Source organism: Nomascus leucogenys, chromosome 14, assembly GCF_006542625.1.
Source record: "Nomascus leucogenys isolate Asia chromosome 14, Asia_NLE_v1, whole genome shotgun sequence".
Classification (NCBI taxonomy): domain Eukaryota; kingdom Metazoa; phylum Chordata; class Mammalia; order Primates; family Hylobatidae; genus Nomascus; species Nomascus leucogenys.
The window spans coordinates 31,217,342-31,229,626 of NC_044394.1; the positions used below are offsets into that span (position 1 = coordinate 31,217,342).

General features: G+C 39.5%; 1 protein-coding gene across 1 annotated transcript in view; it reads left to right on the top strand.

The window, feature by feature from the left end:
* MEIS1 (Meis homeobox 1) overlaps positions 1 to 12,285 on the top strand; it is a 138,547-nt gene that overhangs the window by 51,518 nt on the left and 74,744 nt on the right. The gene's annotated exons all lie outside the window — the stretch shown is intronic.

Genomic DNA, 12,285 nt, shown 5'->3' on the forward strand with positions numbered 1-12,285 from the left:
TAAATTACTTCGGGCAGTATGGCTGTATTCACGATATTGATTCTTCCTATCCGTGAGCGTGGAATGTTTTTCCATTTGTTTGTGTCCTCTCTCATTTCCTTGAGCAGTGGTTTGTAGTTCTCCTTGAAGAGGTCCTTCACATCCCTTGTAAGTTGTATTTCTAGGTATTTTATTCTCTTTGTAGCAATTGTGAATGGGAGTTTGCTCATGATTTGGCTCTCTGTTTGTCTATTATTGGTGTATAGGAATGCTTGCTTGTGATTTTGCACATTGATTTTGTATCCTGAGACTTTGCTGAAGTTGCTTATCAGCTTAAGGAGTTTTTGGGCTGAGACGATGAGGTTTTCTAAATATGCAATCATGTCATCTGCAAACAGAGATAATTTGACTTCCTCTGTTCCTATTTGAATACCCTTTATTTCTTTCTCTTGCCTGATTGCCCTGGCCAGAACTTCCAGTACTGTGTTGAATAGGAGTGGTGAGAGAGGGCATCCTTGAAAAATAGGACAAGATTTGTGAAGCATTGCATTGACATTCTTTTCTACATATTATTTTTTAGCATTTCTGCAATTTTTTATTATGAATGTTTTCATACATGCAGAAAAATAGAACAAGTTGTACAATAAACACCCATAACTCACCATTCTGTTTCAACAATTGTTAACATTTTGCCATTTTTTTTGTCTATATACATGGATACACACACATATGTGTATATATTACCATGTGTTCTTCATCAGTGAAAAAAGAATAAGAATCCATGGATTTCTGAGGAGACAGATATTTCAACTGTACCTATATTCCCCATCAAACTGTTTAACCACTTATTTTGGTGTCTTGGAAACAAATACTGAAACATTTGCATTCAGAATACAGTTGTGTTTGACTCTATGCAAAGATCAGCTCGTGGTGATCAGTTTCTATTTTAAGTAATTGGTTATGTGTATTTCATTCTGGGAACTCTTCAGTGTCTTTCTAAGAGGGCCTGTGGCCAAATTTGAAGACTTGCTGTCCTTGAAATACAGGTTGTATCCCTACTTCGTTAACTTACAAGCCATGTGCTCTAGGTTGGACAAATCATAACCTAGCAGGGATAAAATTTCTTCGGTAAATAAAGTAAATTGAGCTAGGTGATTGAATGTTTCCCATCACATCTAAACGACTGAAATTCTAAAAACCAAGTTGAAAGTTTGCTTACAAACCTAGCTAGAATGAAGAACCTTTCAGAAATATTTTACATGTAGATTGAAGTATGCTGAAGGTCAGTTAAGTTCCACATAATTTCATGGTCAATGAGAAGAAATTCTGAATCTAGGACTTAGCATCAGTAATAGCCATCAAAAAGTACAAAACCTTAATAACTGAGTTTTCTGAATATCTGGGTGCAAAGTGGTATTACAGATTTGATTCTTTTGCATACAAATATGGCTGAAAAGTTCCAAATGCATATCAGCTTTTTTGTTAGACTTTGGATATGTAGGTGCTTTATTTGGTTATTACTAAAATTTCCAAGTGATTTGTATATTTAAATATTTGTCTTCTGCTTTTTTTCCTCCAGTATACTTTATCTATGCTAGTGGAAGAATGTGGGTCAGGAATGACTGGTAAAAACAGATTAATATGTCCCATCAAAAGAAAGACCATTTTAGTTAGATCATGTATGAGGTCACTTTACATGGTTTGTGGAGGGTTTTCATGTTTTTCTCCTTGGATGAAATATATACTTCTGAGAATAATATGACTAGGTCAAATAAACAATGAGCTGGCTGGGTGCAGTGGCTCACGCCTGTAATCCGAGCACTTTGGGAGGCCGAGGCGGGCGGATCACAAGGTCAGGAGATCAAGACCATACTGGCCAACACAGTGAAACCCTGTCTCTACTAAAAATACAAAAAATTAGCCGGGCATGGTGGTGGGCCCCTGTAGTCCCAGCTACTCAGGAGGCTGAGGCAGGAGAATGGCATGAACCCGGGAGGCGGAGCTTGCAGTGAGCCGAGATTGCACCACCGCACTCCAGCGTGGGCGACAAAGCGAGACTCCGTCTCAAAAAAAAAAAAAAAGTCTATTGCTAAAAAGCAGCTGACAATATCAGCATTTGCTTATTATCTTGGATTTAATCTGTTGATAACAAGGTGAATATATCTGTCCCAGCACACAAGGATAAGAGAAAACTTCAGTCTGATATTGGTTAGTGAAAATTTCAGCAAAATCTTTTTAGTATAACGTCTGCCTTAATAAATGGCATTAAAAGCGGGGAGGTAAAGAGGATGGAGGCATTCTCTCTTCCAAATGTAAATATACTGCTGCTTACCTGTCAATCTTATGTTTTTTAGGTTAATTCTTCCTAAAGTTTTTTGTTTTTAACTATTTGATGAGAAGATTACACTGCTACAGGCCAACTAAATGGGATGTATTATTTGAACCTCTTCCATTGTTTTTAAAATCATTGTTTGTGTTGTAATCCTTTCAAAGAGCCAGCCAGTAGCTGCTTTCCTGTTTAAAGAGTAAGCTCTTTCCATTGGCAGATCACCTTCATTTAATCCTCTGAAAGTGCATACTTAATTCTTAGCAACAATGCATTTTTAGCACCAAGGACATATTACCAAGAAAAACTGAATATGGTAAACAAGTAGAAAAATGCGCCTTAGTTGTCTAAGAAGGTAATTGTGTCTTGCTTTTGGAGTCTTATAAATATCCCTCTTGGTACAATTAGCCTCTGTAAATATTTGAACTCCTTTGTAGTTGAAACACTATATATTTCAAGAGGCAGATGAAGGACGGTTTTTAAGGTTGATTCTTAATATAGTAGCCTTACATTTTATTGTTGGCCATACTTCAGGATTTTATTGCATTAAAATGTATCTGTGATTGTTAATATAAAACTTCAATCAACTTGCTTAAATATTGGAAGCTATCAGGATGTGGAACAAGCATGGCATTGTGGAGAATATCACCCTGGCCCGAGTCAAGTGCACAGTGCTGCAAAAGCATTGTGCTAATTTTAGCTTACAAAGAGGATGAAGATAAACTGCCTACCGCTAGTTTGCCATATGCTATCCTGGTGATAATATTCAAGTGCAAAATATTCCATAGAGAGCCTTATTGTTTCAGTAAGGGAAGCCTGGATAAGAGTTAAGCAAATTTCTCCTCAGTAAGTTTATAAGAAATAATGAAGTAAAACAATTCTCAAATGCAGGTAGATGAAATCTGCTAAATTTATTTTGGCTTTATTGACTTTCATGGGAGTTGACAGAATTAGTTTTGGTTTATATTTGATTCAATTTTATCTATTTTTCACATGTAAATCTTAAAAATCAATCTGAATAAATATTGATCTCTTTCAGAGGGGCTAAAATATAGTTTGGATTGCATAAAACTGCTTAAAAGACAGCATCCCTTGAAGTTCAATAAAGGAATAAAGCAATCTGTTCAACTGGTTTTAAAATAACACTTTAAAAAGCCTTTTTAAAAATGAAAAAGTCAAAATCCATTACATTTCCATATTTGGCAAATTCAGCGTCTACAGTTTCACCGAAGAGTGTTTGACCTATTTATTTGTCACTGAGACTACTTCACAGTGAAGGGATTGTTAGTTCCTGCAAAACTGAGAAAAATCCAATGTGCATAGCGCATTTGCAGATGGAAACAGACTGTGTAGCCGGATTTGGAGGGTGGGTTGGCTGGAAGCTTTGTGTTAACAACTGGTGAAAAGCTTGACCTTTGCGTGACCTAGGTCAAACAAACCCCCAACTCAAGAGCTCTCCTTTGACATGGATACCTGTTTGGGGAAGAGGCCAAAAAAGGGAATGGAGATAAAATTATGTTATGGATTTGCAAGCTTACTTTTTAAAAAGTTTCTAGTTAACTTGACTATTTGGGGACATGGTGGCCATTTTAGAGTGTTATAAAGGACCACAAATCTGTTTGTGTCAAAGGGAAAGGGTGATAGGGAGACCTTTCTTTTTTTCTTTCTTTCAATGATTCAAGCCATGCATAGGTTTTTTCCCCCCATTGAAATATGATCTGGGTTGTGATTCACAGAGTTGAATGAATGGGCTGAACTCCACTGATGAAAACATTTGATAATGTGTAAAATAAAAGCCCTGGCAAGGAGGAGATGGCAAAGCTTCCATTGTTTGTCCCCACACTTTGTTTTTATAGGCGATTCTCACAGGAACAAATAAATTGGAGTAAATAAAAGCAAAATAGCACTGTTAGTCCATATCGGGACTTTGCACATGCTCACAAGTCAACTTTGGCAGGAAACTAGCAAAGGTCTGTTCCCTACCATTTGCATTGCATCTTTATCTCTCCGGTTCATTGTTTGCCACTGAGTGCTTAAACCTCAACTTCCCAAGTAAAAGCTTCCTGTTGCTTGCTTTTAAATATAGTTTTGTTACAACAACAAGAAAAAAAAATGGAGAAATGTATTAAGGAAGCCAACCGATGGAAAAAAAAGAGAGGATAAAACAGGCCTAGTCCAATGCAACTACAAACCTTCAGGGCTCAAAGCACACACTGCTGGGTACTCTTGATGCAATAATAGTCCCCTTTTAGGTATAAACCTATAGGAACCATCTCTATGCCCCCACAATAGGTCAAAAGTGAAGCAGAACCATGAAAATGTCCAGTGTTTCTCACATTGGCCCTTTGGCTGTATTTGGTTTCACTTAGTTTTCACTTTTCAGTGTTGTCTGTGGATGGAATTTTCTGCCCTTTCAATTGCAGGTTAAAGGAGATCCCATTCTTTATTAATTGTGCTCTTGCTTTGAGATCCTTTAATGTCAGTATATCTGAAAAATGGTATCCATTCCTATAGAAAATATGGTTCTTATTCCACCTTAATGGGTGGGGGCTACTCTGATACTTCCTGAAATTTCAGAGGAAAGTGCAGCAGTTTTCTCAGGCCTTGGATATAAACAACATTGTTTACGCTGTTTCCACTCTCCTCATCCTCTGTTTGTACAGGCCCTAAAACAAGTGGGTCTGTTTTGCATTTAAAAAAATTAGCGTATGTTTTCAGAATCAATCTATCAAGTGAGGCCAAGAAATGCCATAAGAATGCATGGGTGGGGGTTAACAAATTCTGGCTTTCAAAACTGACTTGACAGCCATTTAAAATGCTGGCTCTACATTCACAGAGTGTGTGGGGCTTCGTACACTCCCTTAATTCCACCACGGAGACAGTTGATTTGGGTCCCTCTTCCCTGCTCATTCCATGATATAAGGACAGCTGCACCCAGAAATTATTAGCACCATCCAAATGATTCTTTTCAAAGGGAACTTCTGTTGTGCTAAAATACACACGGCATTGTGAAAGTACAGTTTATCGTAGATATTTAATAAGGAATCTGTTATCAATTACTAGTAGTACAGGGAATTAAAATTTATGGAACAGTAGCTAATTAAAACAGGAAAAGTGTGAGTGTTCACTTTTGTGTGTGTGTGTGTGTGTCTGCATGCATGTGTGTGTGTGTGTTTGTGTGTCTGCATGCATGTGTGGGTGTGAGCAAGGAATTCTTAGTGGAGGGGGTTCCTCTATTACATGCATACTGGGGAGGCTTCATGAACACACTTGCAGTCCTACAGGAACAGATGAGACAGACAGCTGACCAGGCAGCCATCAACCTTTCCGTCTGTGTGAACTGTCACTGTGCTTATAGACACAACTCCACATGTTCTGTAGAAGTCGGAAAACTGAATGTGCCTGCAGATTGTTTGGGCCTGTGAGTACAGGATTCAAACCTCCTTAGCAGGTTGCTAGATTGAGACTCTGGGTGGATGCTGAGGTCTCAAGTCTCAGTTCAGCTTGGTTTGCTGCACTGAACTCAGCACACACATGGTCGATAACTCTTTCACTTGGCTGCCCTCTCTACCCTGCATTTGAGAAACTGCCTCCTGGGCAACTAAGCTAAGAAAGCTATTGCTCTCATCTGGCTGGTTCCAGAAGGAGAAGGATGTCAGGAGTATGCAAAAGCTTGTTTCTTTGTGCAAGTCTTCAGCTGATTCTGAGTTGAGTATTCAGCTTGTTCTTTCTTGGAGACTCCTACAGCAGAGGCCCCTGAGAAGTCCTTGGTTGTTTGTGCAGATCTGGCTGTTCCATTCTGATGCACAGGTATTCCACAAAGGTGCTAGGAAAAAGTGTGGTTACAAAGTGGCTATGGGTCATTTGGAATAAATCAGTTGGACAACTCTTCTTTTGTTGTTTTATTCAGGACACTGGAAGTGTGTCTCATTGCTTTAATGAGAGTTGCATCTTCTTAGTTATGCTGTTGAACACATCTGGGGCCTGTTACTGCACCCTTACTCTTAGATAAATTGTAGCACCCATGCCCACACAGATAGACCTCCAACCTTCATAAAGGGAAGTCAGAGGAAGCTGATACTCCACTCAGGTGGCCTTTAAATTTGGGGGGCGGATTTTGGGACCATGTTGCTTGGCAACAAATAACATATAGCAAAAACAAACACATAAAGATATGACCCATGATATTCAGACTTTAAATTCTATAACACTAGTTTGCTTAAGATATCAGCTGCTATATGGTAAAGCTTTTAAGGCAGCTGTAATTTGTGGAAATGCTGGCATTCACTTTTCCATAGTCTTATCTTGAAGGCATAAATCGGAACTAAATCTGGATTCAAGCCCCTTCTCATTTCCCTGGTACTCTTCCAGTAATGTAGTTAACATTTGGACAAGGACGCATATTATGATTCTATCTATAGTTATTTACCCTCTCCCAGTTTAACATGAAGCCTTGCTAGCTTCCTAACTATAATATTTGTACCTTATTTTATAGTTATGTGTTGGACTCTGAGTTGTCTTAAAGACTGAGGAATTTAAGACTCATTAATATTTTTATTAGTGTTGTTATTTCCTTATAAATGAATTATCCCTTTCAGCTAACTATATCTTTAGAAAATGATCTTGGTTTTCTTCCACCATCATATCAATAATAATAAAATTAGCTAAGAAGTTGTAATTACTCTTCCTATATTCTCTGTGGTGTGCTTAAATAGAATATCCACTTATTATGATGTTAATTTCCATTCATTACAAATGAGCAGGAACAAAATATTCCTAACTGTCTGAACCCACCTTTTGCTGCACATTATGACTCCCCTGTAAGTAAACCACACAGCCCACTATCGTATGTTCTCTAATGTACTTTCTAATAAATACAGCCAGCTTAAAAAAATGATGTTATTCATTTCATGTAAAATGATCATTTGAACTGCTTTTACTCTGAGTCACCCATACATCACTTAATCAGACCCATTTAAACAGAGAGAGAGAGAGAGAGAATATGAGAATTGAGTGATCTGTCTGTATTTCATTTGGTGGCAATAGGGGTAGAATTTAGTCTAAGAATGATTCTTTAGCCATCTAATTGTTTCCTGAAAAAAAAAGTCTTATCTTCAGCACATATAGGTGGTGGTATGATGGGCTGTATAGAAATATAAGTTTAACCTGACTAGTGAAGATCATACTTCATCAGTTGTGACAAAAAAAGAGTGACATGATCTCAAAGTTGTTCTCAGCCTTCTCACTCCTTTCAATCAGTTGAATCAACAAATCGATCACTTGTTCCATATGTAATAGCTCTCCTATTACATTCCATATGTAGAAATGAAGATTTAGCAAACCTCTAGAATGCAAGACCAAATTCTTTGTTAAAGTTTTCTTATAATGAATTCTGTCTATTCCGCATATATGGAAAAACTCAGGGTGAGACACTTAACTTTTTTTCTGTAGAGAAACGAAAGCTGTAAAGGCAAAGGTATTTTTCTATTGCCTCCCCTTCCCACAAACCACTGTGTTACTCTAAAGAAATTTATTATTTCAATCTGCTATTCATCTAACAAACTCCAACTGCCTGCTAGTACCAGGCCCTGAGGAAATACAATGCTGAACAAGACTCATTTACTATGCTCAAAGAGCTTATAGTCTAGTAGGAATGCTGCATATAAACAGGCCGTGTAAAGGTGGTGTAATATCAGCTATAATTTGCACATGGAAAATACACCTACCTCTGTATTGGAGGATCCCGGAGGAAGTTCTCCCATAGTCAGGGAATGGTTTACAGTACTTCATGTTTTCCCAAGAACTTTCACATATATGATCTCACTTGTTCCTCACAACACTCCTTTGAATTAGCCTGTTCCTTATCACCATCACCTCTTTGTGGGTAGAAGAAGGAAGGCTCAGCAAATCGAATCACTTCATGAAGAGTACCCAGACTGACCTGAGACTGAGGTCGCAGGTTCTGACCTTAAGGTTAGTCATGAATGCATATGCTTGGGGAAGTAGGGGAACTTGGAAAGATGAGAAATAGTGGCCTGGTGTTGCGAAATTACTGTTTGACCATCTGGAAATTTGCCCCTGGTTCACAGCCAGGTTTCAGAAGACATGGAACAATCATTCCACATTCACCTAGGCTAAGCACACATTCAGAATGCCCACTTTCCCTCTTCTGACCTTTTTTTTTTTTTAAACTAAGGAAAAGAAGCAAGTCTAGAAGACAGGCAATTAGCATGATCACTCAGGCCAGTTTTTATTTTTGATTTTCATCCAAACTAGTCACATTTCATACTTTGAAAGTTTTTAGGCTTTTCTGCTGGAGATCATCTTCCTCACACCGTGATTCTTAAAGGCTATGTATTTTTTTTACCCCGATCATACTTACATCTTTTGACAAGAGAGAAGAAGGACATCCAGCTTTGGGTCTGCAGTGATCCATCATTCAACTGTCGGTCTTTTTCATCGTATTAGATTGTGCTAGTACTTGCTCTTTCCTTAAGCTATCTCCATTACAGGAGAGGGAACTTATTGCCCCAAATATAACAGAGATGCCTGACTTATGGAGAGTTACTTCAGAGATGTTTCTGGAAGAAAGAGTTCTTTGGGTATAAATGAGAAACAAAGGGGACGGTTGTGTTTCCCACACCATATTCTGGTATCTAGCATGTAAATTATACTCTCACAGACCACCTGGATCTGAATGGCTGCGATTTGGGGCCGTTTCCCAGTTTTGCATGGCAGATGAGGAAAACGCAGGAAACGCTGAGGCTTAGAAGATGTGCTAGAACCTCAGCAACACAGAGCCACTGGGCAGCAAGAGGAGGCTGAGACAGGGCAGAAACACCCCCACCGTTAAGGTTTGCAGCACCTAATCTGGATCTAGAAATTGGCCGCTGTGCAGGCAGCTGGGTGGTTCAAGATCTAGCACCCAAAGGGTGCAGCAAGTTCAGGCCTGGGCATTTCGGCATAACCAGTCTGATAGGTGGGGCCAGCAACAAGGAATTCTAGGCCACAGGCCAACTCAGAAGTCAGGCAGGCCTGCGATTGGCATTCGGAGATCTGTTTGGGAAGGAGATGATCGTCCCTCTAGCTGGCAGTACAGGAGAGCAGTATTCAGTTCTGGGGAAAGAAAGGGCTGGGCCAGGGGAGGGGAAGAGAGATTCCCAGCCAGCTGATGTTGGAGACAAGATTAGATCCAGAAGAGGACCAAGACCAGGAAAGGAAGTAATTCCTTGGTTTCTGTGACTTCCTTCTCACCCAGGATAGATTTCAGGTTAGCACACTGTGACGTCATCACTGAAAACCTCTCCCCTCTCCTCGGGTGTGGGGGGCAGTGTGTGACTGTTCTTCACTCCAGGCTGGTGTTTCAGGAGGCAGCCTTGTTTGTGTTTCTGTATGCCTCCTGCAGGGGAGACTTGCTTTTCTTTGATACATAAATGGTGAGTGAAAAGTAACTCTCCTGTGAGCTTGGTCTCTTTTTTGCTCTTCTCTGGTCGAGCAGCCTGACCGGGCCTGGTCAGTGTGAATTGCCCAATTTCATAGTGTGCACGGGGGTCTCAGGAGAGGGCAATTGCCTCGTAACTTTTCTATTAGCAGAATTTCAGATTCCTGACATGGAGGGATACTTGAAAACCATTTGTGTGATGCTGGGAAATGTTTGCTTTGTCCTTCTTTATGTCCTAGGCATGGGCATTTTTGTCATTTCACTGGGGACTACTTGTAGGCTCTGAAAGCAGGAAGGGGCTTCTCTCAGGCCATGCCCTAGCTAAGAGAGGATTCCCCTCTGTATTTGGATAGCTGGTTGGTCAAGTTCCACCCCTTACATGAGGTTTTTCTGTATGATTTTCTCCTTTATGTTTTGGAGGCACATTCAGGAACGTTGTCTTTTTTTTTTTTTTTTTTTTCCAATGTGGCTATTTTTGACTTTACAAAGCATTGGAGCTGGCATCCTCCCATTCTTGTGAACTTTCTCTGGATCTGTAAATACTTGGTATTTGTTTACTTCCTTGTACATTTCAGGGGTTGTTTTTATATTTAACTTTGACTAAGATACACTCACATGCTACTCTGAGAGTACATGCTTCGGTGTCTCTTTTTTCTTTGACTTCAGTAAAAAGGATATGATTCAGGGAAGGTTTATGAACTCACTTTATGGGTCAGATGTGTGCTGGCTGTGGAGAGCATACAGCAATCAGAAAGGACTGTCTCTACCCTCAGATACCTTTCTAGAGGTTAAAGAAATGCACCTTGATCATTATCATTGACTCTAATGGAGTAAATGGAAAGGGTGGTGGTAGAATGGTTAGGAGTTTAGCCTCAAGTCAGATCTGGGTTGAATCCACAAGGATTTGTATTCCTTATCTGTATAGCAGCCTATTTCCTTATCTGTGCATTAGGAACATTCAAAGGATTAAACGAGATAATTCAGAAAAGCAAGGATTGTGAGAATTAATTAATCGAAGTTCAATGCCAGTCTCAGTTTCCAGTATCTAGTAAGTGCTCAATAAATGTTAGTTTTTAGTACTGTTTCTATTATTCTTATTGTCTAGAGAAGAGATGGAAAGTTAGTCTTGTTTTTCTGTAGTGTGTCTCACTTTTCCTGGATCTGAAAGATACTTTCTTAAATGATATAACTTTTTTCCATATCAGTAAAACAAAAATCTTTGCTGTTTAAAAACTGCTGCAGAGGCTTGGCATGGTGGCTTATGCCTGTAATTCCAGCACTTTAGGAGGCTGAGACAGGAGATTTGCTTAAACTTGGGACTTCGAGAGCAGCCCAGGCAACATGTGAGACTCCATCTCTAAAATAAGATTAATAACATAAAAAATTAAAACTGCGCAGAAATATTATTTAGAAGGCAGAGGGCAAGTTATCATAAATTAATCTATTTTGTGTGGGAAATGAAAACTTGTACTAGTAAAAATTGCTGTCCAATGTATCCTCATCCACCAATTGGCTGCCAGCTTAATGTGATGGGACTATTTAGGCAGCACTGCCACCCATTGTCACTCTGAAGCACACTTGCAAAGTTCCAAGTCACTTTACAAGGCTTTTTTTGGGGGGCGGTGGGGGAAGAAAAAGAAAAGAAAACAATAGAAAAAAAATGGTATGCCATGTTAGGAGAGTGGGTGTAGATATTTTGGAAAAGACTTCTAGGAATAGGAATGGGATGGGGAGAGGTGACAAGAGTAGCAATGGTCGTTTTGGAGCTTTGAGTGGGGGATTCAGATTAATGTTCCTCTGTTCAAATGGTGTACTCACTAGCAAAACAAACATAAGAACTCACATTTGCTGAGCCAAGCCACTGCTGCCAGATGATGTGTGAAACATTTTTATATAGCTGATTTTATTTTATCTGCCCCACAACTCTAAGGTGTAAGTACTATTACTAGGTTCATTGTTTCCAGAGGGATGAAACGGGGCTTTGGAGAGGTTAAATAACTTGCCCAGGGTCACACAACTATTAAGTGGTAAAGCTGGGATTTACATGAGCCCAGACAAAGAACCCAAGAAGCTAAGCTATTCTCTTGTAATACCTCCAACATAGGAGGCAAGAAGTGAGGTATTATACAGGTTGAATCAACAGCTCAGAAAGAATTTTCAGAACTAGTGCCTTGCCTATTTTTATAAATTATTTTAATAATGCTAGTTCATTACTCATAATATGCTCTCCAAAATACATATAAATGTTCTTTGAGGAGATAAACGGGAGAGAGGCCTGCAGTGCTAACAGGAGGAGCTGGGATTCATCCCGGCTTGTTGTGATAGGTCAGTCTTAGAGATACCCATGTGTTCACCTACTCAAAATGGGGCTCAGAGTAGCCTTGTCCCATTCTTGTCCAGTGGGCGCAGCTACAGTCTTCCTGGCCTGGAGTGACTGGAGGCTGTCCCCACGTCCCACTTCAGTGAGGCATTCATGTGCACCCAACACACTTTCTAGCTTTATTTGCCTGGAGGGGAAGATTCTCCAGAACCTTGTTAA